The 22,825-nt window shown below is 30.7% G+C and overlaps 1 pseudogene; it reads right to left on the reverse strand.

Annotated features, from left to right (window-relative positions):
* Positions 1 to 1,880: 1,880 nt before the first annotated feature.
* Positions 1,881 to 22,825, reverse strand: part of LOC132726101 (neurogenic locus notch homolog protein 1-like) — a 56,087-nt pseudogene continuing 35,142 nt past the window's right edge.

Below are 22,825 nucleotides of genomic sequence, written 5' to 3' on the forward strand. Positions count from 1 at the left end.
TTGCATCGAACTATTTTCTTAACTGACTAAATCAATATATAGGTTAAAATCACTTTCAGGTACATGACAATCTCTCCACTTAAAGTATAATGAAATATAAATATTCTTTTCAAGTTCAGAATTGAGACTAACCTTAAGAATGAAGACTCTGACTCAGAATGAAGTGAATGACTTGCAATCAGTATGAAGACTTGCTTTCAGAATAAAGACTAACGTTAAGAATATTGACTAACATTCAGAATGAAGACTTATGTTCAAAATGAAGACTAACGTTAAGAATGATGACTAACGTTCAGAATGAAGACTAACGTTCAGAATGAAGACTAACATTCAGAATGAAGACTAATGTTCAAAATGAGGACTAACGTTCAGAATGAAGACAAACATTCAGAATGAAGACTAACATTAAGAAATACACTTGCGTTCAGAATGAAGACTAACGTTAGTTGAGTATAAAAAATCCAAATGTTCAGGATAAAGACTAGCATTCAGAATGAAGACTAATGTTTATAATGAAAACTCAGAATGAAGACTTGAACGTTCAGAATGAAGACTTACTTTTAGAAAGAAGACTCCAATGTTTAGAAGTAAGACTAACGTTCAGAATGAAGAAGAACATTCAGAATGAAGAACGTTCAGAATGAAGATTTTACATTTAGAATGAACACTGACGTAGAAACTGAAGACACACACGTTCAGAATGTAAACTTATGTTCAGAATGAACATTCTAACGTTCACAATGAAGACAAACGTTTAGAATGAAGACTCTAATGTTCAGAATGAAGACACATAAAAATCATATGTAAAGGTTATTTGTTGGGGCTTGTGTCGCCCTAGCTTTACTGGTTGAGGAATACTTCGGGATAGATAAACCTTAAAAAAACAACCTCAAAAGATGCACAATATGCTTATGTCAGGAATTGATTGCAAGGCATTTTATTTATCTATATTGGCAGAATCTTGACAATATTCTGAGCCTTTTTCAGACCAACTAAAGAACTCAGTTAATTCAATTGATATAAACACATATGAGCTGCGTCATGACAAAACCAATTTAATGCGTTTGCGACCAGCATGGATCCAGACCAGCCTGCACATCCACGCAGTCTGATCAGGATCCATGTTGTTCTCTTACAAACCCTATTACAAGTAGAGAAACTGATAGTGAACAGCATGGATCCTGATCAGACTGCGCAGATGCGCAGGCTGGTCTGGATCCATGCTGGTAGCAAACGCATTACATTGGTTTTGTCGTGATGCGGCTCATATGTGTGCTTTGTATCTTTTGACGGAGCTCTTATACTTTTTATATATTTTCTGGTACATGTTTTGATTATTCTCTAAATTCTGTGGTAACAATTTGAACAAAAAATTTGGTAGGTTTTAAGGTAAGAAATAGGTTGCAAAACATATAGAATTTTTTCCCCTTCCCTATATAGCGAACGTTTTGGGTTATGGCACTGATCATCTGTTTTTATTTGATGTTCTGGTCTTGTACCGCTTGTTTTTGTGCTTTAGAAATTCTTGTAATCTCTCTAAATAACGTTTACAAATAGTTGTGGGATATTCATGACACTTTGTACACATGTTTATCTTACTGGGATAATCTTTTACAGATAAAATTATTTAAGAGAGATATTATAAATGGGTATCTTGAAGCAACCATAAATTCTTTCATAAATATATTCTCAAACAAATTTGATTATTTTTTTAAATGTGAACTGTTTTTTAAGGGGATGTGTCGCAGTAACAACATAATGACAGACAAACGCAATTATTTTAATAATAACATGTATATCATTCATGTGAAGAAAATCAATCCATCATGCTATAAAAATAGCGTCTTTTTTGTCTTATGAAAATAAAACGAAACACAATCTTGAAAAACAAATATATAAAAGCAGAACATAAATATATTCAAATGTAACAGGTAAGAAAAGACATTTATATATCATGACAAGTTTATTTAAATGTGCACCTAACTAGATATTGGTTAACGAAACTTGTATGTTTTCTAATTTCATTTTTGTAAGGGAATTTCATCTTCAGTAATGTTAGTGTAACAGCTCAATTTGTCGACTGATGATGATGATGATAAAAATGTCTACAGTAGTCCTTAAACACAAGTCTTAAGTTGGATTACGTTCATGGGTTTTGTCATTCATACATTTAAAAACAGAAAATACAGCATAAAAAGCTACAAAACATATATACAAAGCAAAAGAAAACATGCAAATAGTATGCTACAACGTATTGTTTCGATTAATAAGAGCGTTTTTATCAAACATTGTTTTTATTAGCTGAGATATGGGCGTAATATAAAGTAGACATTAAATGTTTGTTCAATAACTACACAACAAAAACACTGGAAAGACAATAATTGTTGAACAACAACATTAATAGAATATTGCTTTTGTGTAAAACTGATGTTTTTTCTTGTCAAATGTGAAATAAATAGTCATATAAAGTGTCGTATAAGTGTAGGTATATTCTTGTATAGCAAAATTTATATTTCAACAACTTGAACAGTTTTAAGCATATGTATTTCTTGAGTAGTCAGGAAAATAACTGTCAGATGTGACAGATCGTCCACTTAGTTGGCTCCTGAAGGAACCTGTTAGTTTAGGATTTGTCCAGTAAGGTAATCTCTCAAACCTGGAAATATAATTTTTATTAAGTTTATTTTTATAAAATGGCAAAACATGGTGTTCTATTTCTATAATGTTCGAATTTTGAAACTAACTGCATTATTTTGCAGCTATCGGCTAATGGAAATAGTTAAAGCAAAATTCCTTCTATGACAACAGTAAATTTATAAAAATTGGTTATAGACAGTAGTACATGTCGAGGAGCCGGAAGCAGAATTATCTTTAGAAATAATTATTGATAATAGCTTAGTAGAGTTGTCAGAAGAAAAGAATCGTAGACATAATTGTAGCTGATGCCGATTCAACATTCATTCCCTATAGCCCTCAAGGCATATAATTGAAAGACATGTATGATGCCGACTTGCGATGAATTAAAACGTCAATATATACGAATATATATATATATATTATTTCTTTACACAAAACACATTTCTAATATACAAGCACTCTTTTAAAGCAATTCATAACTTGTATAATTTAGAAATCATGTCAATTATTAACTGGTACAATCCAAACTTATGCAATATATCTACCTAACAATATGATAACAGAAAATGACAAAACAACATTACCCTGCTGAGTCTGTTGTTTTGCTATGAAACTGTCTCGGATGTTTGTCTTTGATGCGTAATTTCCGTATAGCTAAACAGGTGATTGCCATGATGATGATTGGTACACATATCGAACAAGCAACAACAACAATCACAAGTGTCAAACCAACTGTAAAGAAATGAAATTAAAAAAATTTAATGCAACCAATCTCCTTTATAATAAGCTTATTTTTTCCCCTTACAATGGTAAGTGAATATACCAAGATATCTGACAATACCCCTTTGCAAAATTTCATATATTAACTGAAAATGTAAAATGCCTTTTAATGAAATAGGCACATAATTTTTAACTTACATGCTAGATACATTTTAGACTATAAGTAACTTACTGACGGAATATACGGGATAAAACATTATGAATGAGATAGATATGGCCAGGGATGCGGTGTACCTTTCTACATTTTTTTTGGAGATATAATATTTGAATAGAGAAATATAGATCTACATGGTCTTAGTTTTATTTCCGCTTTAACATTTAGATCACATCCGCGTTGCTTCAAAAGTGAGAAGGTATTGCTAGTAAAATCAACACTTTTTTAAAATGCAATACATTATATTTCCTTTATTAATCTTTGATGGATGCAATTTAGCTTGAAGTGCTTACCGGGGTATACTTTACGTTCAATCTTTCAAGGGAATGTCTAGCAATCATGTTTTGTATGTTTTTATTTGTGAATTAAGGTTATTTGCAAATATGATAACTTACTTTTGTCATCTCCTTTAGTTGACCTAAAAAAGAAAACAATCTTTCAAAACCTGTTTATATCCTTATATTTTAAGTGTCAAGAACCTTATTAATCTAAAAAGACTATTTGTCAGAGGACGATGTACAAAGTATTAATGATATAAGTTTGTGATTTATATGATATACGATACAAGAAACTATCATGCTCTTATTAAAGATCACAGCCGTCTAATACCATATAGAACCACAGAATTTAACATTGCACACTTACACACAGGAGGGGTTTCCGTTCACTATAGAACACTTCTGATTTTCCTTACAAGGTCCATTTAGTGTTTTATGCACTTCACAAAGCATTTCTTCACCCGAGCTTGTTTCGTTAGTAACTGTAAACATATAGTTGAAAGTTATATTACTTATAATGTACTTAATGTAAGCAATATTTCATGTTTTTTTTTTAAATATTATACAAATACTAGTATTCATTAATGTACGGTGGCACAAGGGTGACATTTGTGCGTTTTATTAATCTCGTGCGCACGAGTCGTGACATAGAGATAATTAAGTGGTGCGAACGAGATACTACGTCGTGGCCGAGAGTTACTAAGTCGTGGCCACGAGATAATTAAGTGGTGCACACGAGATACTGTCAATGACCACAAGTTACTAAGTCCTGACTACGGGAGGATTAAGTGGTGCGCACTATATAATATGTAATGGCCACGAGTTACTAAGTCGTGGCCACGAGATAATTAATTGGTGCAAAATAGTATCTCGTGCGCACCACTTAATAATCTCGTGGCAACGGCTTAGTAACTCGTGGCCACGACATAGTATATCGTGCGCACCACAAAATTATTTCTAGGCAACGACATAGTATCTCGTGCGCACCACTTAATTATCTCGTGGCCTCGACAAAGTATCTCGTGCGCACCACTTTATAATCTCATGGCAACGATTTAGTAACTCGTGGGCACGGCATAGTATCTCGTACGCACCACTTAATTACCTCGTAGCCACGACATAGTGTCCCAAGCGTACCACTAAGTTATCTCTTGGCCACGACATAGTACTTGTGCGCACCACTAAATCATCTCGTGACCACGACTTAGTAACTCGTGGCCACGACATAGTATCTCATGCGCACGACTAAATTATCTCTTGGCCATAACTTTGTAACTCGTGGCCTCGACATAGTATCTCCTGCGCACCAGTTAATTATCACTTCCCACGTCTTAGTAACTCGTGGCCACGACATAATATCTCGTGCGCACCACTTCATTATCTCGAGGCAACGACTTAGTAACCCGTGCGAACGAGATAAATGTATACGTACAAATGTCACCTCTGTGCCCATGTATGTATTTCCTGATAATTTTCTATTAGAGACCTAATATATGAGTCGCGTTCTTAGCCGAGACGTTAAAGTCGTTCACATTGAAACACTTGTCCCTCGCTTCTTTTGGTTTTGAGTACCGCCAGAGACTTTGAATTCTTGAATGTGCGAAAGTTTTCTAGCTAGCTTAGGAAAGGCCGGTGGTTATTCTCATGTACTAGTTCGTGCCTAAAATTATATATAGTGGGGTACATAAGGTCTTCGTCAAACAATATAACTGATGTAAAACCAACAAAAACAAAAAACATTTTTGGTTAATGACATTGCGACACAACTGTTTTCATGGCTTACTTACTAGTGATAGAATTTATATCGGCGGAAGATGCAGAAAATGTTTCATTGAACACTTCTATTGTCTTTTCCCCAGACAAAAGAGCGATAGTTGTTTTCGTCAGATCGCTTGCAGCTGATGTTTCACTATCGTAGATAACCTCAAACTCTACTATAAGACTTCCCACACTGAAAAACAAACAAATTCATTTGTTAAAACATTAAATACTATATATTATCGTATTCATATATTGGTTTTGATAATGTTTGAGGATGTTTATATTTGTAAACAAAGATAACTGCCCGACAGTCATGGTGTCCTTATCTCTCTATACCTAAACTTAAAACATGAAAATTAAAATAATCAGGTGTTATTTAAAAAAAACAACAACAACAAAGCACGCACACCATAAAGAGAAACATACCTTAATTTTAATATTACTATTGCCTTTAACGATTCCCCCATAGTGTCTCCATAAACCTTGTTCAGCTGAAACAACCAATTATATACAGAGAATATATAATGTATAATATACAGAATCGAATATCAAATGATAAAATAGATAAAGTCGTAAACTAAAATGAAAAATGTCTCCATATACCAGGGTATTGAAGTCAAACAATTTTGGACTTGGTTTTAGATAGACAATACTATAAGACAATGGTAGGATTAGAAATCGGTAACTTTTTAAAGCAAATCGTATGTTTTAGTTCCCATCACCAGTAAAATACTTAACAATAAGGGAAACACAAGATTTATAGCAATTGTTTAAGTTGCATATGAACTTTTCCTATACTTAAGTTAATAGTTGACAAAAATATATTTTTTACCTGAAGTCTAACGTCAGTCTTTAATTTTGGATCCAAAACATCGAAAGTTGATGTAAATGGAAATACCATGGAAATTATAGTTCTGCCAAAGATTTCATTTGATGAATCTTAAAAATAATTTTAAAAAAGATTATTATGTAATAACATTATATTACATATTGTGTTAAATTAATCGTGATAATGTTTTCAATTCTATTAATCTTTTCATTGCATATAAAAAAAAATTTAATATCTATTCTATCTCAAATTTAAAAACGTACACTTAAAAGCGACATACCAACTTGGCAATCGTGGCCTTCATACCCGTCAACACATAAACATTTATATCCATTTAATTCATCTTCACAGGAACCTTCATTTTTACAAGGGCTAGATGCACAATCATTTACATCTGGAAATAAGTGAAGAAATATTAATTTGTCTTCAAAGATCGAAAATAAACAAACCACATTTTCTTATTGAAATGAAAATAAGTAGTTAAAATATTTCCTTTATATATAACAAAGTCATGTGTATCATAAGATCTGCTCAACATGTTCAAAATTTATCAAACTGAAAAATACGAATTTTTTATGTAAATGAAAAAAGAGAACTTGCTAAAGAGCAAATATGCAACTTAAACAATTAAGTTAATTACTATTATCACATGTTGTTCCGTCATATCCAGCAACACATGAACATTCATATCCGTTTACAAGATCCTTACATGTTCCACCGTTCTTGCAGGGAGCCGACGAGCATTCATTAATATCTGTGAAGTTTTGAAAAAAATATCTTTGTTTTATTGTAATGATATTATGAAGTAATTATATATTGTTGGGTACAATACTGAATTTTTTTAAATGAGTACACAGCCAGCTGTGGCACACTTGTATTGGACGATGCGCTTGCCGATTCCAATAGAGCTTTTGCAGCAGTGTACGAATCCAGCAAAATCCGTGTTGTATTCGACAATGTTTATAATGATAACGTCTTTATATGCCATCGATTTTAATATTTTTACAGACTTTTGTTTCTTCTATCCAGTACAATATTGATTTGACATGGATTTACCGGACTCCAAAGATTGGTGGTACAAACGCTAGAAGATTATTGGGTGTGGAATAAATTTCTTACCATTATCACAGTCAGTCCCGTCATATCCAGCGGCACATGCGCATTCATAACCATTTACAAGATCCTTACAGATACCGCCATTGAAACAGGGATTAGAAGAACACTCATTTATATCTATGTTTGAGAAAAAGTACAAGATAACTAAAGTTTAAGTAAAGCAATGTGTTTGCAAGTTCAACTGGCCTTTTTGATTACTTGATTTTATGCAGTGTTGCCACATGTACCAAGACCTACAACTGAATAAAGCATTTGGAAATTTTCCTACTAGATGATTTATAACTCTTTATAATTGTCAATAAATATCTTTACTCTAATACTATGGATAAATAGCTGGTATTAGTTTATACGAAGATGAAATACAAAACAGTATTGTATGTGAAACAATAAATGGTTACATAACATCATTATTGATCCTATAATAGACGCATCCACTGCAAGCTTCTTCATTTCATACAGTAAGTAATGAAACGGAAAGCATGCATTTAAGAATTAGAATAACAAAATTCATTAACTGTTTTTGAGCAATTTCGTGAGATATTAGCTCAAATTGTTAATGTTTTGATAAATGATATTGTAAAGCAAGATTATCTGACCATGAAATATTTATTTATCATTTCAGAAATATATACGTTAAGAGATGAAAACGTTTTGTAGACAAAGGTTAAAAGAAAACCTCTGCTAGATATTTGTCATGGGCATTTTTTTAGAATTATTGATATTGACCGTATTCCAGTATGTTTATTTAATTATTTGTCATTTATTGGAACTTGGACGATATCTGCTTGGATAAAGTGCTTCAAAAAACTAGCTTTATTATTATTGAAGGTAATGCCCAAAACGAAACTTATCCAACGCCGACACCGACGAATGGGTCATCACGATAAAGTGGCGCTAAAATGATAAGGCTAGTAACTTTTTACCAGGTTGTAATAAGAAGAAAATAGTTTTTTAATGTAAGTTACGTAAGTACAAAGTATCTAAATACTGTAATATTTTCAATTTATACGATAAATGTGACCACATGTCAAAAAAGCAAATAAAATATACAAAAGGTTACTACTAAAACAAAAAAAAGGAATTATCCTTATAATATTCTATAAAATTAAAGAAACTTGTTTACAGCAGAGAATAGACATAGATATACATTGTTGTACATTCTCACCATTATCACAGATAGCTCCGTCATATCCAGCAACACATGTACATTCATATCCATTAACAAGATCTTTACACGTTCCGCTGTTCTTGCAAGGAACACTGGCACAGTCATCTATATCTTTGTACGACAACATATAGTTTTAATTAAAAGTTATTGAATAAAATATATTGCTAAATGACAGTATTATTAAAGTGTAAAAGGAAATTGCGTTAATTGTTATACATTTTCCTAAAGATACCATGGTTTTTGCAAGAAGTGTTTTAGAAGAAGAGCCTATGTCCTGTCATAAATTACGTTTTGCATTTTTAATACACTCAGGGTGTTACATTATTTTATAATGAAATCTTCAGAATTGAAAATTTATGGTTATTTACGACAATCATACCAATACTCTTTAGTGTGTCAAAATGAAATATTCATTCTTTCCATTGTCACAGTATATTCCTTCTTATATATTTATATATATATTTGAAATCAAGTTAGTTCTAATGGTTATCTCAATGCCCAAAAATCCTACCTATTTCACAGTTTGTACCCTCATATCCATCAATACAATGACATATCCTCCCATTTACTTTATCCTCACACGTTCCTTTATTCTCACATGGATTATTTTGGCATTCATTGATATCTGTGTGAAATAACATTACAATATCTTAACATACATTTAAAGAAACACAAAACATTCAATTATCAACAATGTATCATTTATATATAGTTTATAGTTATTTTCTTATTTTAATCAGATCTAGGTCTACATTTTTTCCGTCCAGGTAACAGATAAACGTATTGTAAACTGATTAAATGCCCTATCGTGGATTTGAACTACAGTAGAATCCCTCCTTAAGACCACCCCAGAATTAAGACCACCCCGCTATTAAGACCATTTGTTAAAAGAACGAAATTTTCTGTTCTTTATATCAATGGTTACATGATCTAGAATTAAGACCACCCCGCTTATCCACTTTTAAGACCACCAGATTCGGTCCCATATTGATATTGATATTAAAGTCAGCACCTACCTAGTTCTTAAATTTGTTGTCATTATCTGCTTGAATGCTCAAGGCATGACACTAGATTTCACAAGGTGTGAACAAATGTTGTTATTGGGTTATTGTATGAAATAAGGTGAGAAAGTAAATTTTAGAGTGGTTTAATGTTGCTTTCAGCACATTTATTATATGAAGAATTAATAGGTGAACTTTGTATATCATATAACAATTAATATTGAAGCCAGACCAAAGAGAATTTTAATGTCAAATTTCTTCAGAAATATATTTACCTCTTATCAGATTAAATATTATAACATACTTTTATATTGTTAAGATACATATTGTTTGTTCATACAACATGTCTAAAATAGACCATGGTCATAAAGTATGTAAGAAATAAAAATATTCACAATTAAGACCACCCCGCAATTAAGACCACTTTGGCTCAGTCCCAATGGTAGTCTTAATTGAGAGTTTTCACTGTAATATCTAGGTTCGAAACTTTTAATGGGACAAATTTTATTTATCATATATTACAACTCAAACGTCAGATTTTTTAGATTTTTTCTCTCACCATTTTCGCAGTCTGCGCCATCATATCCCTGCACACATGTACAGTCGTATCCATTAACAAAATCTCTACAACTTCCGCCATTCATGCATGGGCTGCTTGAACATTCGTTGATATCTGTATATATATCAGTCTCGTACTTACAAAAATGCTATGACTGTTAGAACTTCAGTATTAAATAATGTTCAATGATAGATCAAAATTTAGTTTTGATGTTGATTTTTCTTCTTAAATATGTGTTCATCCTCACTTAACTGAGACTGAATAGCAAATAACTTAAGTCTCAATTATTGTTTTCTTTATATTATTTACTTTATTGATTTCTTTATATTGATTACACTGAAAAGTACATGCTACTTGAATATCATTATGTTGTGATGATGTACTGTGTACAAATCAGAAATAAAAGTTATGTTATGTTCTGTATATGATTTTAAAGTGCTTAATGTGTGTGTGTTTGATTTGTTTCACCTCTCCACCGGAAAATACCATATGGGCGAGCAAAAATGCATAAATACATATGTTTCTATTAAAAGGTCTAATGAGTCTAATTGTTATTTAAAGCTTGATAATCCTACCTATTTCACAATTTGTACCCTCAAATCCATCAACACAATGACATATCCTCCCATTTACTTTATCCTCACACGTTCCTTTATTCTCACAAGGATTACTTAGGCATTCGTTTACATCTGTAACATGTAAAGTAGTTTAACATCAGTATTTTTCATAGTTTTAACTTCTAGTTTACTTATTCACACTGTAAGCCTAAATCGTACAAAAAAGTACAAAATGTCAACATGGGTCAAGGACAGAAAAGGCCGGGTAGCATATGTATACAAAATATCATGAGGCTGTGATGTTACTCAATTTTCTACCACTAAATGACCATTGATATTGAAAATTTAACTTAGTTGGTAAACCGGTTAAGAATGATCATCAGACCTGAAATGGAATCCCACAATATGGGACCACATGTCAATGTTGTGAACCACATACCAGGAGGCTGTGGTAAGTAGTTGCCGAGAAAACTGTTACGAAAATTTCTTACTATCTTTTTATCATTAATTATGTCAAAATTTAACTAAGTCGGCAAACAAGAAGTGGATGATCAACAGACCTGAAATGGAATCCCACGGTATGGGACCACGTGATAATGGTGTATACCAAATATCAAAAGGCTGTGATAAGTAGTTGCTGAGAAAACTGTTACGAAAGTTTTTTCGCCGCCCGCCCGCCCGCCGCCCAACATTCATCATACAATAACCCGGGTTTGCAACAGTGCAACCCGGCCAAAAATTTAACTAAGTCGGAAAACAGGAAGTGGATGAGCGACAGACATGAAATCGAATCCCACGGTATGGGACCATGTGTTGATGCTGCATACCAAATATCAAAAGGCTGTGATAAGTAGTTGCTGAGAATCTGTTACAAAAATTTCTTACTATTGACCATTAATGTTGAAAATTTAACTAAGTCGGCAAACGGGACGTGGATGAGCGACAGACCAGACATCAAATCCCACAGTATGGGACCATGTGTTGATGCTGTATACCAAATATCAAAAGGCTGTGATAAGCAGTCGCTGAGAAAACTGTTTCGAAAATTTCCTACCATTGACCATTAATGTTGCAAATTTAACTGAGTCTGCAAACAGGAAGTAGATAGGCGACAGATCTGAAATCGAATCCCACAGTATGGCACCAGTGCAACCCGGCCAAAAATGATGAAAACCCTGTAAGATGAACTGATTCATTTATGAGTTTGAGTAACATTTGCAAAAGGTCAACTATTTTGATATTTATTCTAAATGATTATGGTAAAAGTCAATTTATTAAGATTCTATTTCAATTAAGATTGTGTAGTTAGCCACTCTTTAGAACCCTATCACGAACCAAACAGTCATAAGCAACTGGTGTCAAGTTTTTTGCTCTAGGAAAAATAAAACAGCTTGCACTTGACGGGGTTTGAAACCACGTGAATTACAAACCCAACGCGTTAACCACTCGAAATGCTACAACTCAATAATTAAAGTTACACTCAACAACTTTAATTTACAATGAAGATTAAACGAGTTTGCATGAAGCAAGTTATTTATGTAATGAGCAAGACGCACCTGTTGAACAATTAACGCCATAATATCCATCTGCGCATATGCACGTGTATCCATTTACTCGATCCTCGCAACGCCCTCCATTTAAACAAGGTTCGGGTTTACAATCGTCCACATCTAAAATGTTAATATTATTTTTCTAAATAGTGTAAAATATGAGAACAAAAATCAACAAAGAAGTGCAACATCCAACGAACGCATACCCTAACAAAACCCAGCAACACTGTCAGTTGAAAATGAAATGTGGTTTAAGATATCATTCATTCACTTAATCTCATAAATAATGAAATACATGTATTTCATTTGTGGTTCTTATTTTATGAAAATTTATGCAAAGCCATACAAGTCTTTTGTCAAAAAAAAAATAAACCTTACTTATTTCGCAATGTATGCCATCAAAGCCGAGAGAGCAATCACAGGTAAACATATTTATTCCGTCCTTGCAAATACCGTTATTTTCACATGGTCTTGATGAACATTCATCAATATCTAAAAATATAAGACTCAAAATAACACTTATAATAATTATGTAAAAGACAAACTTTGTAACATGTTTATTGCAAAAAAAAAAGAGAAAACAAACTTTTGTATATCAGATAATTTTTCACCTTTGTCAGGCCAAGCATCACAAGAAAAACAATCGCAATAAAAATGTATCAAAATACTGAATAGAAAATGTATTTTTTAATCCATGCAATTGCTTTGATAAATAATAGTCTTCAAAACAGCTTATGTGGAATGATAGATATTGAAAATATCCACAAATTCATGGAAAACAGTAACAAAAATAAGTTGCAATCATCATGCAATCATAAACATTTAATAAATTTTTCAAGGACCATTTACAATTGCTTTGATGTATTTTTATCCTGAATTGATAGGCAAATTTTTTCATTGGTAGTAAAATGTTAAATTTTCCTTCTGGAACATCAAAAATAAATATCCTTATAGGATTGTAACGATCGAGAAAAACTTACCATTGCCACAGTTGATGCCGTCATATCCAGCAACACATATACATTCATACCCATTGACAAGGTCATTACATGTCCCGCCATTCTCACATGGATTTGAAGAACATTCATTGATATCTGTAAATTTATGTAAGTACATTAATTGATAAATCAGTTCTATCATTTAATGATATATTTTTTTTTAAATTAATGTCGTTCATCAAAATGTTATCTATAAGATAAAAAAGTTTTTAAAGTATATTTACTTCCAACTAGTGCGATATGCAAATTCAAATTACTACGATCGAGAAAAACTTACCATTTTCACAGTTGATGCCGTTATATCCAGCAACACATTTACATTCATACCCATTGACAAGGTCATTACATGTCCCGCCATTTTCACATGGATTTGAAGAACATTCATTGATATCTGTGAGTTGTTGTAAATACATTGATAAGTAAGTTCTATTATTAAATGATAATGTTTAAACCTTTTTTTAATGCCTTTCAACTAGTGCGGTAGTAATTATTTTTTACTATGAAATAATTTAAATCGAACTATATTCAACTCAAATATAATTTTAAGAGCAAAACTACTAAAACTAAAATTGCATTGATGTATTTTAGTCATTGTTTATATTCAAGTAGAGTTCACCTTAAATATTTTCTTCTTTTCCAATGGATTGTCAGACCTTTTTTTCATAATAAAGATATAAAATAAATTTTAAAATCTTAAAATGATTACCGTTTCCCACCATTTTGTAAGGCCGTTATATCCAGGAACAAAAGTACATTCGTATCCATTGATAAGATCTTTACAGTTCCTCCATTTACATGGATCTTGAAAGAACATTCGTTGAATATCTGGTAAATTAGTATTCAGTACTTTAAAAAAATGCATTTCCTTTTCTTTAATTTAGTATAATCTCGGGAACATTCTATTTTTTATTAAAAAATTAAATAAATTTCACTTGTTTACACTTAACAGGATTTGGTTTTCCATGAAAATTTTAACTAAATAGCAGATTTACAAAAATCTTTTTCTTACAATACCTCATTAAATTATCATTATGTTTTGACCTTATTTCATTAATTGCGTTTGTGTGTTTCAGTTTAAGGAATTTTATATTGCCTCACTTCCATTTTCAAAGAAAGCGAAACAAAAAACATTTCGTGGTTAATATCTTTGTGAACGTGTTGAGGATATGCCATAAGTAGTAAAGAATAATTGCTTACTGTTATCACAATTATTTCCGTTATATCCAGCAACACATGTACATTCATATCCATTTACAAGATCCTTACATGTACCTCCATTCTTGCATGGGTCTAGTGAACACTCATTTATGTCTTATGATAAAAGTAAATTGTACAAATAGTGATAACCTTTCCTATATAATCATTTATTATGTCGTTTATCTTAACTTAATATTTTACTGCTGACAAATATCAAATTAATCAAGCAATGTTTTTATTTGAGAAATTACAAAAGAAAATCGTTTTAAATTCAAAACCACGTTATTTGTGCTTATCATGTTTTTAAATTTGGGAAAGCTCATTGAATTTCAAAACATTTTAAAAAAGTTTTATTTTAATTTAAAAAATTTTGCAAATCTTTATAAATGTTTAAAATTTCCCAATTTTTGTTTGGTGCCCAAAAAAACTTATTTACCTTTTCCCCATTAGTTCCCCCTAATTCCCGCTACACATTAACATTCGTTTTTCCATTACAAACCTTTCAAAACCCCCAAATTTTTACAAGGTTCCCACGAAAAACCCCTTTATATCTGAAAAATTTAAAATTAAAAGTCAAAAGTTCAAATTTTATTTTTGAATTTTTAGCAGATGTTCCCATATTTCTAAAACTTATATCTAAAAAACAACCAAAATTTTTTCTTATACCATTTTTTGTTTTTCTTAATTTTTTTTTTACATTCTGATTTTTTCTTTATCGTAAAACCATGCTAAAAGTAACTTAATCTTCTCCAATGTAAAACTATAAACTTTATTCTGAAGTACAATTAATATTGATGCTTTCTGCATTACTTGCATTCGATTTCATTAACACGACTCTAGCAAGGGTCTGAAACACATAAGTATGCATTTATGTTATGTTTGCAAAATATTGAAAGAAAAAAGTTGCTTAAGTGTATTTTCCTCCATCTTGTACAGTATTAATAACAATAAAATAATATAAATTTCAACAATAATCATATAAAAAAAATCTTTGAATGTGCAGCATGCCCAACTTTTCATAGATGTATTTTTATCATATTGTGTAGAGTATTAGTGTACAACTTACAAATTTTCTCTCTTTCAGTGGAATTGAAACTTAACCTCTTGAAAATGCTTGAAAATAAAAACTATTAGAATCCAAAGAAACTCACCGATGTCACAGTTAATACCATTGTATCCAGAAACACATGTGCATTCATATCCATTGACAAGATCATTACATGTTCCACCATTCTCACATGGATTTGGAGAACATTCATTGATATCTATAAATAATGCCATATTGATATCAATTAATTAATTTCCCAAAACTTTTTATATGTTTACATTTAATGGCAAACAACAACATTTCTTTGACATTCAATTACTTTGGTTTTCAAACAAAATGTTACTTAACTACAGAAACAAATAAGTCAATGTCCATCAATTTACTGTACACTTGAAGAAATTTATCACTTCGCTTTATACATCTTTTAAAGAAAATAAATTAAAAAGCATTCCATTCCGTTTTCTGATATCTTTGAGAAGGTGTCGACGATATTCTATAAGAAGTTAAGAAAAATTACTTACTATTGTCACAATTCATTCCGTCATATCCAGAAACACATGTACATTCGTATTTGTTTACAAGATCCTTACAGGAACCACCATTTTTGCAAGGTTCCGACGAACACTCGTTTATATCTGAGAAGTAATATTAACATGTCAAAATGTCAATTTCATTTGTCTAAAGTTTATTTTACATTTGTAATATTCGAATTTTGTTACACAATATGTCCCTTTGTTTCTAATACTCATGATCTGACAGAACTAACCAATCACAATTTTATCACTTTATTTTTGTTTTTTTATTTTTCATTGTGATGTATTTTTCTTTATCGTAAAACCATACAAAAAGTAACTTTATCTTTTCCAGTATACTAATATAGAACTAAATCCTTAAATACAATTAATATCGTTGCTTTCAGCATCACATGTACATTTGGATAGATTACCACGACTCTACCAAGGACTAAAAACTCTTAATTAGGTATTTATGTTATATCTGCATAATATTGAAACACTTTCTTAAGTCTATTGTTCATCTATCTAGTACAGTTTTCATTATTTGATTAACAATGAAGTTTCAACAATAATCGAATTATAAAAAATATGTGAAAGTGCAACATGTCCAAATTTTCATAGATATATTTTATCATATTGTGTAGTGTATAAGTGTAAAACTTTGTAAAATTCAAAGAAACTCACCGATGTCACAGTTAATACCCTTGTATCCAGAAACACATGAGCATTCATATCCATTGACAAGATCATTACATGTTCCACCATTCTCACATGGATTTGGAGAACATTCATTGATATCTGTAAAATAATGCCATAATTTTGATAAGTTAATTCTATTCTAGAATTAAAAACTCAATATACTTTTGTATGTTTTCTTTTTAATGCACATAAAAATACTGTTTTCTTGAATGCATTCACAGCTTCGTTTTCAATAAAATGTTACTTAACTACAAACACAAATTAGTCAATGTCCATCAATTTAATGTACACTTGAAGAAATTTATCACTTCGCTTTATACATCTTTTAAAGAAAAAAAATTAAAAAAGGTATTCCATTTCGTTTTCTTATATCTTTAAGAAGGTGACGACGATAGTCTTTAAGAAGTACAGAAAAATTACTTACTATTGCCACAATTTGTTCCATCATATCCAGCAACACATGTACATTCATATTTGTTTACAAGATCCTTACAGGAACCACCATTCTTGCAAGGATCCGACGAACACTCATTTATATCTGAGAAGTATATAACATATCAAAATGTCAATTTCATTTGTCTAAAGTATATTTTACATTTGTTAGATACGAATTTTGTTACACAATATGTATTATATTTCTAATACTTATGATCTGAAAGAACTAACCAATCACATTTGTTCACTTTATTTTTGTTTTTTATTTTTCATTTTGATGTATTTTTCTTTATCGCAAAACCATACAAAAAGTAACTTTATCTTTTCCAGTATTCAGCTATAGAACTTAGTCCAAGTACAATTAATGTCGTTGCTTTCAGCATCACATGTACATTCGGATAGATTAACACGACTCCACCAAGGGCCTAAAACTCTTAATTTGGTATTTATGTTATATCTGTATAATATTTAAAGAAGATGTATAATATTGAAAGAAGAAACACTTTCTTAAGTGTATTGTTCATCTATCTAGAACAGTATTCATTATTTAATTAACAATGAAATAATACAAGTTTCAACAATTATCGTATTACAAAAAAATCTGTGAAAGTGCAACATGCCTAAATTTTCATCGATGTATTTTTTTATCATATTGTGTAGTGTTTTAGTGTACAGCTTACATATTTTTCTCATTCAATGGAATTAGAAACATAATGACTTGAAAATGATTGCAAATAAAAAGTAATAAAATTCAAAGAAACTCACCGATGTCACAGTTAATACTATTGTATCCAGAAACACATTTACATTCATATCCATTGACAAGATCATGACATGTTCCACCATTCTCACATGGATTTGGAGAACATTCATTGATATCTGTGAAAATAATGCCATAATTTTGATCAATTAATTATATTCTCAATATACTTTTATATGTGTACCTTTTAATGCAAATAACAATACTATTTTCTTGAATGTTTTCATTACTTTGTTTTCAACAAAATGTTACTTTACTACAAAAACAAATCAGTCAATGTCCATCAATTAAATGTACACTTGAAGAAATTTAACATTTCGCTTCATACATTAAAAAAAAGTATTCCATTCCATTTCTTATATCTTTAAGAAGGTGTCGACGATAGTCTATAAGAAGTACAGAAAAAATACTTACTATTGTCACAATTCATTCCGTCATATCCAGCAACACATGTACATTCGTATTTGTTTACAAGATCCTTACAGGTACCACCGTTATTGCAAGGATCCGACGAACACTCGTTTATATCTGAAGTAATATAACATATCAAAATGTCAATTTCATTTGTTTAAAAATATTTAACATTTGTTAGATTCGAATTTTGTTAGACAATATGTCCTTATATTTCTAATACTCATGATCTGAAAGAACTAACCAATCACATTGTTTTCACTTTATTTTTGTTTTTTATTTTTCGTTTTGATGTATTTTTCTTAATTATAAAATCATGCTAAAAGTGACTTTATCTTTTCCAGTATACAGCTATAGAACTAAATAATTAAGTACAATTAATATCGTTGCTTTCAGCATCACATGTACATTCGGATAGATTAACACGACCTTAGCAAGCATCTAAAACGCTTAATTTTGTATTTATAGTATGTCTGCACAATATTGAAGTTGCTTAAGTGTATTTTTCTCTATCAAGTAAAGTATTCATTGTTAAAGTACTTATAAAATAGCATATATTTCAACAATAATCTTATTACATAAAAACTTTGAAAGTGCAACGTGCCCAAATTTTCATCGATGTATTTTAATCATATTGTGTAGTTAATTAATATATAGGTTACATATTTTTCTCTTCCAGTGGCATGTGAAAAAATATCTCTAGAAAATGCTTGCAAATAACATCTAATGAAATTCAAAGAAACTCACCGATGTCACAGTTAATACCATTGTACCCAGAAACACATGTGCATTCATATCCATTGACAAGATCATTACATGTTCCACCATTCTCACATGGATTTGGAGAACATTCATTGATATCTGTAAAATAATGCCATAATTTTGATCAATTAATCTATTCTAGAATAAAAATCTTAATATAACCTTTATTATTGTTTACTGTTCGAGTGCACATAACAATAAACAAAATTAAATCTATTTATTGCATTGTTTTCAATAAAATATTACGTAACTACAAAAACAAATCATTTCATGTCCATCAATATCTCATTTATATTATCACGTTTGCAACGTTATTTAATATTTTTCATATTTTCTATTGAACATGGAACTTTAAATGTACAGTTGAAGAAATTTGACATTTCCCTAAATACATTTTTCAAGAAAATATATATCAAAAAGCATTCCGTTCCATTTTCTTTCAGAAGGTGTCGGCATTATGCTATAAGAGGTTAAAAAAACCTTACTATTTTCACATGTTGTTCCGTCATATCCTGCAGCACATAAACATTCATATCCATTGACAAGATCCTTACATGTACCACCATTCTTGCAAGGGTCTAGTGAACACTCATTTATATCTACATATTAAGATAGGAAATAAAAGAAAATTGTATGAATAGTGATAACCTTTCCGTAGACAATAATTTCTTATATTGTTTTATCATAAGTTAGCGCCTCTACTGACAAAAATCAAATCGATCTATTGATTAACAATTGATTTTTTTCGATACAGTAATGCAAATCGTTACGAGTATAAAATGTAAAAAGTCTTGAAGTATACCGTTTTCACAGTTAATTCCGTCATATCCAGCAACACATGTACATTCATATCCATTGACAAGATCCTTACAGGAACCGCCGTTTTTACAAGGTTCCGACGAGCACTCGTTGATATCTGAGAAAATAATATGAACATATCAAATGTCAAAGTAATTTGTCTGGAGAATATCTTACATTTGTTAGATTCGAATGTTGTGAGGCAATATGTTCCTGAATGATCTGAAAAAAACTTCTTAGTCAGGATTTTTTCACTTTATCTTTGTTTTGATATTCGTTATATTTACATTCTGACGCCTTTTTCTAATGAATTATGTTACATCATAAAACCATTCTCCAATATGTAGCTAAATAAATGAATCCTTTAAGTTAATAAGTTTCGCTGTTTCCTGCAGCAGCATGTGTATTCTTTGATTAACATTATTCTTACAGGTATAACCATTTTTGCAAGGGTGATGATTTGGAACTAAAACTGGTACCTCAAATAATACAAATGTTAAATTATCTGAATAGTGCTTGTCGTTTATTCATGATTGAATGGAAATGTTCTTAATAATAATGGTTCCGATTTAGCAGTTTAATTGGATAGAAACATTCATGTCAATTTAATCATGTAAAAAGAACAATCATATATTGACTTCAATTTAATTAAGCGTAAACATAAAAATATTATTATTTGATAGTCAAATATAGTTATCTAAATTATCATTAACAGCAAATTTAGTATTTTAGATTAATTATTTTTCTTTTAATGAACACATGTGATGATTTATTACTGTTAATGCAGTTAAGTCCATTATATCCAGCAACACATGCACAATCATATCCATTGACAAGGTCCGTACAGGTACCACCGTTCATGCAAGGATCAGATAGGCACTCATCGATATCTGAAATAGCAAGATATTTTAGACATGTAATTGTTTTCCTGTATTTAGCGGTATTAGGGGAATTGGATCGTTTCCCTTTATCAGTCTTTATCAAAGAGAGAGCTTTGAAATACTAGACAAAGGTAATCAAGAATAATCCACACATGCCTATGTATAGCATTTTTAGAGAATAGTGTAATTTTCAGAACGCAAATTCTTGTTCAAATAAAATCAAAATGTTACTCGATAGTTTAGGTTCCAGTAATATATGGATAAAATATGACTCTTTCTGTTACTTTTCCTTTTGTATTTTTAAGCAAAGGTTACGAGATTAGTGTATCCAAATAATTTTCACTTAGATATTTACAAAATATTTCAGTCCTTTGTTCAACAAATATTTTAATTGAAAGGGCGCGGGTGGTGCGGTTAGGATATATTGCAAAAGAAAGAAAGGTTATACCTATATACAAGATATAAGATGACATTTCACTTTTGAGTAAAGTTTCATCTTAAGCATTAAAACTAATTTTAAAGTATGTTTAGGGCCAATTTGGGTGTCGTTGCTATTTGATACTTTGGGGCTCGCTGCGTTTTGTGAACATGACTCTCTCTTGATGATCTTTATTATCATATTTCAGGGACCATGTCTCAGAATGTAAGTCGATGGAAAATTCAATACAATAGTCTGATCATATTCGATGGTTGGGTTATATTTAGGCTTTCATTCATTATAAAGCGTTTACCATAATAAACACCAAACTTAACTTGGAATTATTTCTGCTTAAAACAATACACTTCGTTTATGTTTCATGACCGGTATTGCTTTTTTAATATTTACTGAACTCATGATATTTTTAAACACCTATTTATACTTATGCAAAGGTGTAAAAATGACACTTTTTATGAGCACAATCTTTCTTTTGAATAAAAAATAAGGAAGAAAACTACAGATCAATAAATAGAATATTTAGCATATATTGTTTAGTATAAGCTCTAAATTTTCATTAATATCATTATTCTCAAGCCGTTGTAAGTTAAAGGTTCAAGTTTTTATTATTTTACTTGAAGTATCCAGTTAATTTTGTTTGCCAAGCAAAAGACTTCCATTAGAAGAAATCAAACTTAGCTTATCTGTCCTCATATATAAGATAACAAAGAGACATACTGTTATTACAGTTTCTTCCATCGTACCCGGCAGCACATTTACACTCGTACCCATTCACAAGGTCCTTACAGGTACCACCATGCTCGCAGGGGTCCGAAAAGCACTCGTTTATGTCTGCAATTGAATGAAATTAGATAACGGAAGTTATATCACATCGAGCTTACCTACCATAATCTTGTGAGAAGTTTATTTATTTTCTAAATTCATCATTTGCAAACTTATTTTAAATGCAGTGCTGTTTAATTGCATTTTAAAGGTTATATTGATTTCTTTTTTCAAATACATTATTACAATAACTAAAGTATCTATAGAATCACAATATTTATTTGCTATCAATTATGCCCATTACAACCTTAATTATCTGAAAAGTTGAACAAAAAAACAACAACTTTTCACCTTCGTCACAAATCAATCCGCCATATCCAGCGACACATGTACATTCAAATCCATTGATGATATCCCTACAGGTACCTCCATTCATGCAAGGATCAGAAGTGCACTCATTGATATCTGAAAAGTAATAAGAAGTATCAAAAATTTATTTGCAAAAATGTATAAGTTTGATTTTAAAAATTAATCTTCGTCAGACTTATTTTGAAGTTCATAAATATTTTTGTACTAAAGGTTGTTGACGATTCTTTTGTCTGAAATTCTAAAAAACAACTAAAGCAACGTTATTCATCGTTTGAAAATGCTGGTAATGTTTGCGTATTCAGAAAAAACGTATAATATCCATTCAGCCTAATCGCTGTTTTTAAATGCCAGATTTGTGAGATAA

Source organism: Ruditapes philippinarum, unplaced genomic scaffold (assembly GCF_026571515.1).
Source record: "Ruditapes philippinarum isolate M1 unplaced genomic scaffold, ASM2657151v2 ctg1742_1_1_1_1, whole genome shotgun sequence".
Taxonomy (NCBI): domain Eukaryota; kingdom Metazoa; phylum Mollusca; class Bivalvia; order Venerida; family Veneridae; genus Ruditapes; species Ruditapes philippinarum.